The sequence below is a fragment of the Gekko japonicus genome, unplaced genomic scaffold (genome assembly GCF_001447785.1).
Source record: "Gekko japonicus isolate JY-2015 unplaced genomic scaffold, Gekko_japonicus_V1.1 scaffold396, whole genome shotgun sequence".
In the NCBI taxonomy this organism is placed as follows: Eukaryota; Metazoa; Chordata; class Lepidosauria; order Squamata; family Gekkonidae; genus Gekko; species Gekko japonicus.
This window is the reverse complement of record NW_015174287.1, coordinates 74,562-86,895: the sequence shown is the minus strand read 5'-3', so window position 1 is coordinate 86,895 and position 12,334 is coordinate 74,562.

Below are 12,334 nucleotides of genomic sequence, written 5' to 3'. Positions count from 1 at the left end.
AAAGCATTCTTGCTGCAGGTTACCGTCTGGAAAGATTAGATTCGTGGCTTGACAGAGGGAGGGGAGTGGAGGGGAGGAGACCTGTGTGAGTGTGTGTGTGTGTGCACATATGCATGCATGCACATGTTTTGTAAGCTTTTTGAAAACTTGCAAATGAATGTTCAGGAGGGACACTTGCAAAAATGTGAGCAATTCAGATTTAATCACAGAAGTATAACAACAGTGTTTTAGAGAGCAGCCAGCATCATGTCATGAAAGACAAGAAACCAAAGTAACAGAGTAATATTTCCTCCTCTTCTATCATCCCTCCTCATAGCATATAGAAAGGCAAAGTGCATGAAGTGATACAATCACACAGCAAGTTTCCCCACACCTTTTATTGTTTTATTGTTTTTGCCATGCTTAAATGTTGGCTTTCAGCAGGGGTCCTGTATTTAGTCATAATGCTTTCTAACTGGAGAGAAGTTCTTCAAACAAAACACAATTAACAGACGGAATTTTTTTTGTTGGGGAAAAAATGACAACGATTACTAATTTAATAAGCTTTTAGAAAGGAATAAAATATGTCAATGGAAGGCATCAAAAGCTTTTATCCATGATATCTAAATGGAGCTTTCATCCTGCCCCTCCTCCAAAAAAGGTCAAGTCCACGAACAATTCTCCTGTCTCCATTTTTGTCATCCCAACAGCCCCGTGAGGTAGGTTAGGTGGAGAGGGACTGACTGGCCTGTGTTCACCATGTAAGCTTCATGGCTGAGTGGGGATTTCCACCTGTGTCCCAGATTGTCATCTGCCATGCTAACCACTATAGGCCAGTGGCTGGGACAGGCAGTGTGGACAGAATGCTGAACCAGATGGTACAAAGGCCCTTTTGTTTTTGTCTTTAGATATTTATCGCTTCTTGTAGAAAAATGTACAAATCTGAGTTCTTTAGACAGATCAGTCAGCAACACAGCTTTGTCACTGTTTTAAAAGTAGTACTCATAGTTCTCTAAGACTTTTTCCCCCTAAGATATCTTTTTGGAAGGTTTGACACTGTATAAAATTTTAATTAATGTGAGGATTGCAAGCGGCACTGACAGAAAAAGGTAACATTCATACCCCAAGTTCTCCTGTCTCCACATCTTTTGATTACTGTATGTTGGTTTTTTAAAAAAGATTTTGGTGTTAATTATCCTATTGAGTATAGGAAAAGTAGACTGAAATACTGCAAAACAAACTACGCTAAGCTTTTGAAGTGAGACAGTAGGTGGCTGAAGTGAGAATTCAGGCCGACATATTCCTTAAGTTCACACATTTTTAATATTCTAGTTCAAGGCAGGCACTGATGGAAGGATCCCTCCAGTCCTGTGATATAATTAATTGCTTTAATTTCAGGCATTTCAAAAGCAAACAAGTCCTTCATTCTGTGTTAATGAGAAGCCTTCACGGGAGCGAAGCATTATGTTTGCACAGAGCTACGGAAAATATCATTAAAGATCCAGGGTACCAATTACTTTTACATCTGTTTAGAAATAAAGGGTCACACTTTGACCTTCCTTCACACCCTTTCAACCCCACTGACACCAGCTTTCTTAATTATTTTAAACAGCTCTTGCGCTTTCCATCTCATGGAAGCTTTAAGTTCTCCTGAAATACAGAAGCTCAAACTTTTCCCATTGCTACATTGAACAAGAGACCTGCTTAAATGCAAAATTCAAAAAAAAATTCATTATCTTTTGTGCAGGGAGAAATGAATTCTGCCTAATGTCTCTGGCTTTGCAGTCTAAGGGCTGAAATGGAATGATCAGTAGGATTACTTAGTACTTTGGGAGGTTTCACGAGAATGATATTTTAACATGTAGAAAATCACTCCACAGTTCTTGAGAGGAGCTAAACATTTCCAGTTAAAAAGATTTCAGGAGTCAAGACTTGGAAATACCTCTCCCTGAGCCTCTGCAGAGCTGCTACTGGCAATGTGTGAACAGTTTTCGTCATCCAAATTTCTACCTGAATTTCGGAGTTTCAAATTACCTGGCTTTGTTTCCAAGTTGGAAGCAACACTTTAGGAATTACATTTCCACTTTTTGGACAGAGTGCTGTGCCCCCTTGCTGCATTCAGTTCTTTTAACATAATATACTGACATCTTTTCCTTTCCTCTCAGAATCCATGTGCAACGTACACTGATAAAACACGACAACAAAGGAATCTTAATATGACTGTGTATGCTCTTGCTACTTTGGCCACCAAATGAGAAGGGAGCACTCACTGGAGAAGACCCTGATGCTGGGAAAGATTGAAGGTCAAAGAAGAAGGGGACGGCAAAGGATGAGATGGTTAGACAGTGTCATAGCTGCAACGAACATGAAATTAAGCAAACTCAGGAGCACGACGGAAGACAGGAGGGCCTGGCGTGATGTGGTCCATGGGGTTGTGAAGAAGTCAGACTCAGCTGTGTGACTGAACAACAACAAATGCTCTTGCATCAAGATTTTCCAGTATGTTATTTTTTTTATATATCAATGTGCAGTATTGCAGGTGTGAATCAGTTAAAAGAAGCTTGATACAATCAGAAAGACTGTATAAGGAATTATTAAATTCTGAGGATGAAAAAATATAATACCCCCTCTGCAGTTTAAAGTGCTGCAGAGCATTCTTCCATCTCATTCCACTGCATATGTAAGCCAGGCTTTAGTTAAACTGAACACAAGGAAGCGTTGAACACAACACAGAGCAAAGACCTGTAACAATACAGGGACTAAGAAAATCCACTCATATACCAAGATCCTAACTGTCCAACTGGATGATACTGACAATGCCATTTTAAGCAGAGGCAGTGGACACAGAAGGGAATAGGATGGCACCAGTAGGTATGTGGTATAATACAAGGTATATCAGTTTTTGCAAAAACTGAAGCTTTAATAGTCCCCCTGACCTTCTATGTATTCCCTTGTGCACAGCATGGAAAATCCATGGAGGCCACGTGAAATGCTAGGAGTTGGAGATTTTTCAGAGTTGGATAGCTTCTAAAATCTCATCCTGAACATTTCCTCCCCTCTCCTTCTGGACCACTGTATGAGGATTCTCCTTTGCCATTATGCCCTGTGAGATCAACAGTGTGATCCTCAGCCCTTCTAATTACATTGAAGCCAATGATTTTGGAAGGGTGTAACTTTGCTTAGGATGACAAGATTTATCGGCAGTAAACTTCTCCAGAGAATCTTGCTCAGCTCACTCATGCAGAAGGACTGGAAGTTGTACTGGTGAAGAATGAGGTCAAGTCCTGTCTGGGTCACATCATTGCCTCACGGCTGTTTTGAGAATGCCGTGTTGAACATAATCCCATTCCAAGAAAAATAGATCGAGCATGCTTCTTGTGCTACTTTATCATTCTCTGTCACCACCAGAGTCGTTAAGACATCCTAATTGCTTGTGCTTGGATAGGGTCTCTTTTTAAAGGACAAAGTCAGGCCCTTGTCTGGTTCATTTAATTGTTTTTGTGCCAAGGCAGCTGGGGGGAGGAGAACCCCGGTAGCTGCATCCATTAATCACAGCAGAGAAGACATTAGCCTGCCTCCTACCTTTACCGTCCTGTAACCTGATGGGTGGGTTCCCATGCTGTCCTACTGGAGGTAAAGGAGCATGAAAGAGACATTAAGGATGTATCATTCCATCAAGCTAAGGTTAATCTCACTAGGGCCTATGCTTTCCAGCCTGTTCCGCATGCATTTCTTCAGCTACTCAGCGGAGAAAACGAGACTCCTGAAGGCAGTGAAACACTGGCTCCAGTAACAATATCTGGACGTAGCTGATTATAAAATAGCCTTGATGAGATGTGACCGAGAGCTGGGATCTCATAGCGCAGGGCAAGGATACGAGGTGCTACTGATATCATGCATTTGTATGATGACTCTCTGCACACAGAGCCAGGGTCTGCCTTATGGAAGGCATCCCATTTCCAGCTGTTCCCCGGGGAGCTGTTCTGCCGCCTGCCTCACAACTGCATCCAAGAAACAGCTAAGTGAAGGTGATGGTAATCAAAAGGGAAACCGTCTTCTTGGAATTCTAGCTTCAGAGGGAACAGGAGGAAGCAATTACATATTCTTTCTCTTTTTCATTTTCTCTTCAGTTATTAACAGAACATGGTTTTGGTTATCTCTTCCATTATTTTTAATTGGTTATTTATTAGGATGCAAAGAGTATTAAAGTAGATATATTACACTTGCAAGGGAAATGCAAATTCCTCTCTGAGTTCTCCCTTCAAGTCTCCCAGAGCTGCTGGTTTATGCTGTCCAAGTGTGCATCAGTGGTAGTAATTTCTGTGGGCTTGGGCTTGGAATGCTTCTGTATAGACCTGAAACTCATAAGGAAATTATTTAAATTAAAGATTATTTCAGGAAGGTAGCTGTGTCAGTCTGGAGCAGCAGAACAAAAGTCTGAGGACAGCAGCATCCCAGAGACAAACAAATTTTTCCAGGGTATAAGCTTCGGTGAATCAGTGCTCATTTCATCAGATATGAGAGCTTTGACTCACAAAGACTTATTTACATTTTTTTTGTTTTTTTAAAGCACCTATTTGCTTAAAAACACTCAGAGTTAAGTGTTTAGCAGTAAAAACGGTAACAACAATAATCATAACAATTCCACAGTCACAATTTAAATACAACCAAATTGACTGAGTCCCTCCAAAACTAACTGCCATAGGAACTGAGCATTTTAATGTTCTATAAACACAAGGATAGCCACACTTCCTGCTAGAAGAGTTGGTTTTTATATCCCACTTTTCACTACCCTAAGGAGTCTCAAAGTGGCTTATAATTGCCTTCCCTTTCTCTCCCCACAAAAGTCACCTTGTAAGGGAGGTGGGGATGAGAGAACTCTGAGAGAACTGAGATTGGCCCAAGGTCACCCAGTAGCCTTCATGTGGAGGAGTGGGGAATCAAATGCAGTTCTCCAGATTAGAGTCTACCACTGTTAACCACTATACCATGCGGGCTACATACTCACGCTCTGTAATGCTACAGGTAACTGTGAAGTTTTCAGTCTGTGTTCTGGCTATTTTATACCAGCAGAATTACATACTGTGGTGGTTCCACAAACTGCTTTTGCGAGGCAATTTCACTCACTTGAGGATGGGACAGTTTTTGCTGATTTCTCACAAGTGTTTGTGAGGAAACTCTTTGTGTTCTTTTTTTAAAAGTCTCCCACACATCAGAATCCACTATTCTGGGAGTGCAAAATGTTGCCGTGGGAAAGGGGAATCTGGAAAGATCTGACTATGACTATAGCTCTGCTTGAAGTCCTCGGATCCCTCCCAATATTCCTTTGTAATTATTTGACATGATCTGATAAGAGATCAAATTACTTGTTTTCCTCTCTCCTTCCCATACTACCTTGGCAGAAACCTGTGGTGGGGGTGGTGGAAAGTGCCATCAAGTTGCAGCTGTTTTATGGCGACCTCGAAGGGTTTTTAAGGCAAGAGACATTCAGAGGTGGTTTTCCATTGCTTACCTCTGTGTCACAACCTTGGGCTTCCTTGGCAGTCTCCCATCCAAACACTAACCAGGGGTGATGCTGCTTAGCTTCCAAGATCTGATAAGATTGGGCTAGCCTCAGGTAGCTGGGCCAGGGCAGAAATCTATAGGTCTAGATTTTGCTTAATCCTTAAATTGTCATAAAATATTCTTTACCTGGAATGTAAAAAGCCCCGAAACCTGGACATAATCTAGTTGATGTTAAGTATATTTAAATCTTATTGGCAGGCAAACCTGAGAGAGGAACTTCTTGATCATGTTGCCAAAATTATGGGGCTCCACCCACAGGGATATTCACCTGTCCCTGTCTTTTGCCAGTCGATAAAGTCTTTTTTATTTTGCCTGACATTCACTTCTTCGTACCTTATGTTTTAATTTGCTGCCTTGTGCATTGTAGTGCTGCAAACCTCTGGGTGAGGCCTAGAGATCTCTTGGAATTATAACTGATCTCCAGACTACAGAGATTAGTTTCCCCAGAGCAAATGGCTGCTTTGGATGGTGGTCTCTATGGCACGATACCCCATGGAGGTCCCTCCCCTCTGCAAGTCCTGACTTCCTTAGGCTGTACTATCAAATCTCCAGGAATTTCCCAACCCAGATTTGGCAGCCCTGCTTACACACACACACACACACACACACACACACACACACACACACACACTCATCTCTATTTTTAACAGATTCCATGTTTTTAATGGGTTTAAAAAAACCAACTGTTAACTACATTGGTGGCCCTGATTTGGCAGAAAGGCGAGATCTAAAAGTTGTAAATAATACACTGATTTTAATGAGACATTTTAAAATGTGGTTAGCAGTCAGCTCTCCTACTGACCAGCAATTTTGGGTGTCTAAGCACGGGCCGTGTTTCTATTGTACTTTAGGGGGGAAATATCTCAGTGTCTTTGTTTTTAAGTGAAGAGATATCAACGTTTGTTTTATGGTCATATATGAGGCTCATTGCAAGACATTTAGCCAGAATGGGAAGTGGAGGACAAGGGTGGTGGTGGAGGAAGAGCTACTGGTACAGAAAAGGCAGCTTACCCTTTGACCTCAGAAGGACCACGTGACATATGAGCTTGAGTTTAACAAGGCGACAGTTTTATTGACAGAACTGCAGCAGAGCTTAATTTAATCAAACTTTTGACAGGTTACAGACTTTTGGGGAAAAGAGTTAGCGAGTGCATCTTCTGGACTGTCAGGAGAATGTAGCTGCCTGGCTAGTGGAGGCCAAATTCAGCTTCTACACTGAGGTTCCAATTGACCCATCTTCCTATTTGTTGAAAGGTTAGACTGACAAGTCATTGTAGCCATGTTTAGTGCCCCTCAAGTCTATAAGATAATATGTTCGGTGCCATGTCAAGCTCCGAGTTCTTGCAATATAAGCCTTAAACCATTTAGTCTGATTTGGGGTATTCAGGTAAGCCCACCTACCTCTGAGTTCTGCCATACAACAGTTGTGACAGCCATTCAAAGGATTCCCAATAAACTTATTGCCTGTATGAGACACACTATGGTTCCAGTCTAGGGTTACCAACTCCAGCTTTAGAAATTCCTGGAGGTCTTTTTTGAGGGAGAGAACACAGTTTGGGGGTGGGGGGGAGCTCAGTGGGGATGTGATGGTATACAGTTCTCCCTCCAAAGCTTCCATTTCCTCCAGGGACACTGATCTTTGTGATCTGAAGATCAGTTGTAATTCTGGGAAAACACCAGATCCCCCATGGAATTTGGCAACCATATTCTGGGCAGAGGGAGTATGGAATGGATGAGAACTATTCACTCCCAGACAATCTTGAGAGTGGATGGAACACATCTCACTTGGATTAAAAAACAAACCAGGAGTGACCAGTCATTGTCTACACTGCCTGGTCAGCGAAGGGATGGATGGATAACCTGCGTCTTGTGAGAGTATGGGTCATTCCTGGGTCTAACTGCCTTAGGATCGCCATCTGCCCTCCTCAAATGGTCATCTGGGTAGGGCATCTAGTTGCATATCAGTTCCAGGAGCTTCAGCAAAAGCTCCCCCCAATCAGAGAGGTGGGAAGGAAAATTTCCTAGTATTTTGTTGCATTGATCTGAGATGGTGTATTCTTGGAGGACAGTTTCCTACTGCTGTTTCCAAGTAGAATGGCAATGAAAAGCAGAAAGGCCAGTGCTCTGAAAATAGATACGAAAGCTAACAAAGGGGAGAAAGCAAATGCTCAGTCTACACCAGTGTTCATTTTCTCTGAATTTTGAGTTTGCTGGGGGGGGGGGAGAATGGCATAGGCATAGATAGTAATTCACACAGAACAGCTCCATGAAATGGTGTCCTCCTCCCTACTATTGCAGCTTTAATAATAAAATACAGCTAAGTGTCTTACAAAACAGACCTTCTTGAGAGAACAATCCTTCTTCCTGCTCTGTGAACCGCACTAGTAAATCCTGGATAGAAACGGAGCATCTCTCATTTTAGGATGAAGACAGTGGAACAAGCCTCATAATTTTCTATAGTTTGCAGTATGCTTGAAGATTTAGACAGCAGGCTTACATTTCCTCCTCTCTACACTCTGGATTATAGACTACTTTTTTTTTAAAGGAAAATTATTTGTGATTGCTTCTATATTCGTTCATGGTAGGCTAACCCCATTTATCTCTATGGGTAGATAACAAAGGATGTTCTACATTGTATATCAGATCCAGTTCTTTGATTAACCACTGTAGCTTGAATTAGAATAGGACATTAGTCTTTTCACCAAGTTCAGCATATTACAGGTCTAAACAATGAGAGATAACAGTAAATAAATTGGATGAATTTCAAATCTCTTTGAAACAGAATTGGAATGTTGTATGATTATCTTTGAAGATTAGGTATCTAAAACAGCATTAGCAAAGTGTGTGATTTACGTTTTGCATTTATTTCAGACACATTCATTTTATGTTCTTAATATTCAGTGCTGGGATTTATAAACAGATTATGAAAAATACTAGCCAGATTTTGTTTAACCATAAAATTTTCAAAGGGTTAAGGTAACAAAGAAAAGCCAGACATTGATTTATAAACATTTCTTATGCCATTGCCAATGAAAGCTGTATATAGAATCTGCACTTCTAGATAGTTTTGTTATTTATGCTAGAGAGAACAATCCAACCATAGGCCCCGGTCACACGGGCAGGAAACTGCGGGGGGGAAGCGTGGCTGTTTGCCCTGGGGCAAACTAACACGCAGTAAAGCGATCATACCTCCTGTGGAGGTTCTGTGGAGGTACCGTGGAGCTTCTGTGGTTACGGAGAGGCTTCGATCACAACACATGCCTGCGCGCAACGAAGAAGCGCGCGGCGCGGCGAACTAGTTTTCTTTTTTTGTGTTCACTACGAATGCGCATGCTCCGTTGGGTGCATGTGCGCAACCACGGGGACTTGGGGGGAAAAAAAACCTTTTTCACAAGGGGACATGGGCGGGCGCCGGATGCCACCGGAAACGCGATCAGATGCCCGCCCTTGCCCCACAGTTTCCGGAAACTAGTACCTCCGAGGTACTAGTTTTTTTGCTGCGCAGTTTCGGGAGGAAGCCTCGGTTGTGCCACAGAAGCGCTACGCTCCCCAGATGTGCTGGTGAGATCGCGCCCGGAAACTCCGCCTGTCTTCCGTATCTCTTGCGTGGCTAATGTTGCGTGTGACCGCAGCCATAGTTTAATACTGTTATGTCCTATGCTTTTAGTCTGCTTAAAGCTAGAACTAACATGGAGATAGATCAAGAAGGGTAGCTGTGTAAGTCTGTCTGCAGAAGTAGAAAACAGCAAGAGTCCAGTAGCACCTTAAAGACTAACAAAATATGTGGCAGGGTAGTTGAGGAAACACTACTCTGGGAACACAGATTTTCATTGCAAAGTCCATAACATTAAGGATGGATTTAGGTGGGTAGCCATGTTGGTCTGAAGCAACAGAACAAAGTTTTAGTCCAGTGGCACCTTTAAGACCAACAGAATTTAATTCTGGTGTGTGGGAGCAAGGCCACGAAAGGAGAACGCCCCATGTACCACAGCCCCATCAGCCACAGCCCTGCCAACTGCCTCCCCAGCTCACCTGTACCCACCCCTGGGTGACCCCGCCAGCCCCAACAAGAAAACTTACAGGGGTGGCAAGAGACAGCGGTGGCTGGGACAAGGCGATGAGGACTGGTGGAGGAAACACAGCTGGCAGGAGCAGAGGACTCACAGACAGCAGCACGGCCAGGCACAGAGTTTGCCCAGCAGTGGTGGATGATGAGGGAGAATGAGTCAGCCAACGCTGAGGCTTCCAAACCAGGAAGCAGGATGGGAGGCTGGAAAGGGGGCAGGTGGACCTGGGGGATGTGGGAAGACTGGTTGCAGCACCAGAAGTGGTGCCACCCCACCCTCTTTCAGCCAGGATGCTGCTGGGGATGGAGGACACCTGGCAATGGGGAGGAGATGGGAGGCAACAAGGCAGAGCCTTCCCTCACCTGAGAGGGGGCCCCAGCCAATGGAAAAGGCCTGAAGGTGATGGGCAGGGACTTACTCCACTGAGGGAAGGTGAGACAGGCCCAGAAGAGGGAGGAGGGGGATAAAAGGAGACTCTAGTGAAGAGGCCAGGGATGAAAAACGCTGGATGCCAACATTGTGGCAGAGGGTGTTCCAGCTGGGGGGAGGAGGAGCTGGGTGAGTTAACCCCCTCCCTCCAATTTTGGGGCCTCTGAGGGATATGACCCAATGTCAGGAGTGTGACAGTAGAAGGCAGCCTTCCCCTCAGGGGCAGATTGGTCGTGACACCTGGGTATAAGCTTTCGTGTGCTCCAAATCCCCTTAAGGGACAAGACTGAACTTTGTGGAACCCCCATGGCCAAAACTGAACAGAAATCCCTCCACACTACCTTCTATGGCCAGGCTTTAATTATCAATTGAAATTGCTCCAACACTTTACCCCAATGACCCATTCCAGCAAGGGAGTCCAGAAAAATATCATGATAAATGGCATCAATAGATGCTAAGAGGCCTAGGAGAACTAACACACTTCTACTAGTAGACTGGTTTAAATCATCTATCAGGTTGACCTAGGTGGTTTCTGTACCAGGCCCAGGATGAAAACTAGATTAAAAAGGCATTATTTGGCAGAGTCCTGGATTCCCAGGTCCAATTAGCCTCTGTCTCCCATTCGACTCAATGGGACATTAAAAATAGTGCAATCTGTTTAAAATGGTTGTTCTTAACTGTTTTTAATCTGTTTACTGATGTATTTATATTGTGATACCGAATGGCCCTGTGGTCCGCCCTGAGCCCACTTGTGGGAAGCGTGGAATATAAGATTGAAAAATAAATAAATAAAAAACCCAAGTTTTGCAGAACTGTGCTCATTCAGAATTTAAAACTAAAGTTTAGGAACATCTTTGCTTAATTTTTATATCTTAATCCTAAATTTATTTTTGAATATTTTGTTTCACCAAAACAGATTTTACTTTCTTTTATATTTCCCATTTCAGTGGACATCCCCCCCCCCCGGAACAACTGTCACAGAAGTTGCAAAGGAAAAGAAAGCTGTGTGTAACACCTACAGACTTTCAAAAATATATATCTGGTCAACATTTAGTTAGACAATCTCAGTTGTAATAGTTGTGAAGTAGCATTTCCTTTAACCAAGTTGCACTTGAAATTCTTTGAGTCAAAACTCAAGTATGGTATGATGCCCCCCTTCTTCTACCCTCCCTCAGAGGCAAGATTTTCCCTCCATTTTTCTTGCCTTTTACTGACTGAGCCACCCTAGTAATGTGTTCTCTTCTTTGCTGAACAACTCTGGCTGTTCCACTCTGTCACAGTATGATATTTTGGCTGTTGGATCAGCCCAGGAACCTGAGGGAAGGATGAGGAGCCTGCTTTAATGTCAACAACTTAAATGGCGCTCGAGGCATTTTGAAATTTAAAAAATAACAAAATATTTTATTTAACAAAGTGGGGAAAAGTCCAGTGAAATCAGGGGTTAAAATTTCTGAGGTAAAATCAGTACATGCACATTATTTAGTTCTTATGTTTCAGGCTAATGAGAGTTTCTTAATCTTTTCACAGTGACTTAAATCTTTAAGTTGAGAGGCTTTTGTTCCAGTGTTTTCTCAAAACACTTCAGTACACTTTCTTTGAGTATTCTCTGACTCTTTAGGTTTCCAGTAGGCTGGTACATTCTTTCCAGTACACCAGTATTTGTCTTGAGTTCTTAACTGACTCTAACCACACCAGACCAGGGATATCTGCACTCTTCAGAGCTACTCCCTGTTTCACTGGGTAGGGAAAATTTCCTCTCACTAGAAGATCTATCCCCTTTCTTTGGCCCAAATGGGAGTCTCCATCTAACTACCCACTCATCCTTGCTAACTTTCCCCAGATCTCCTGTCTGTGTTAAACTGCTCTCAGTCAAGGCTGAATTCTGAAACTGTCAGTACTTGACTTTTCTAAGCTAGGGCTGAAATCAGACTAAATTCTCCTCAGCATCCAGCTTAGAAGTCTTTCTCTGTTCAGCTAACCCATCAGTTCTCTTGGAACAGCCTGTCACTTAAGGCTCTCTTGCTCTGTGAAGAATTAGCCTTTCACAGTCCTTTATCTGTTTACACAGCACTTCTAAGCCTTCAAAAGTGCAGTCTATCACAACAGGTATTAAGAGTCATTATGATGCCAGCTGCTAAGGCTGTTTGGGCTGAGCTGAAAATAGGTTTCCAGTAGGCTGGTACATTCTTTCCAGTACACCAGTATTTGTCTTGAGTTCTTAACTGACTCTAACCACACCAGACCAGGGATATCTGCACTCTTCAGAGCTAAGTCCTTGTTTGATTGGGTAGGGA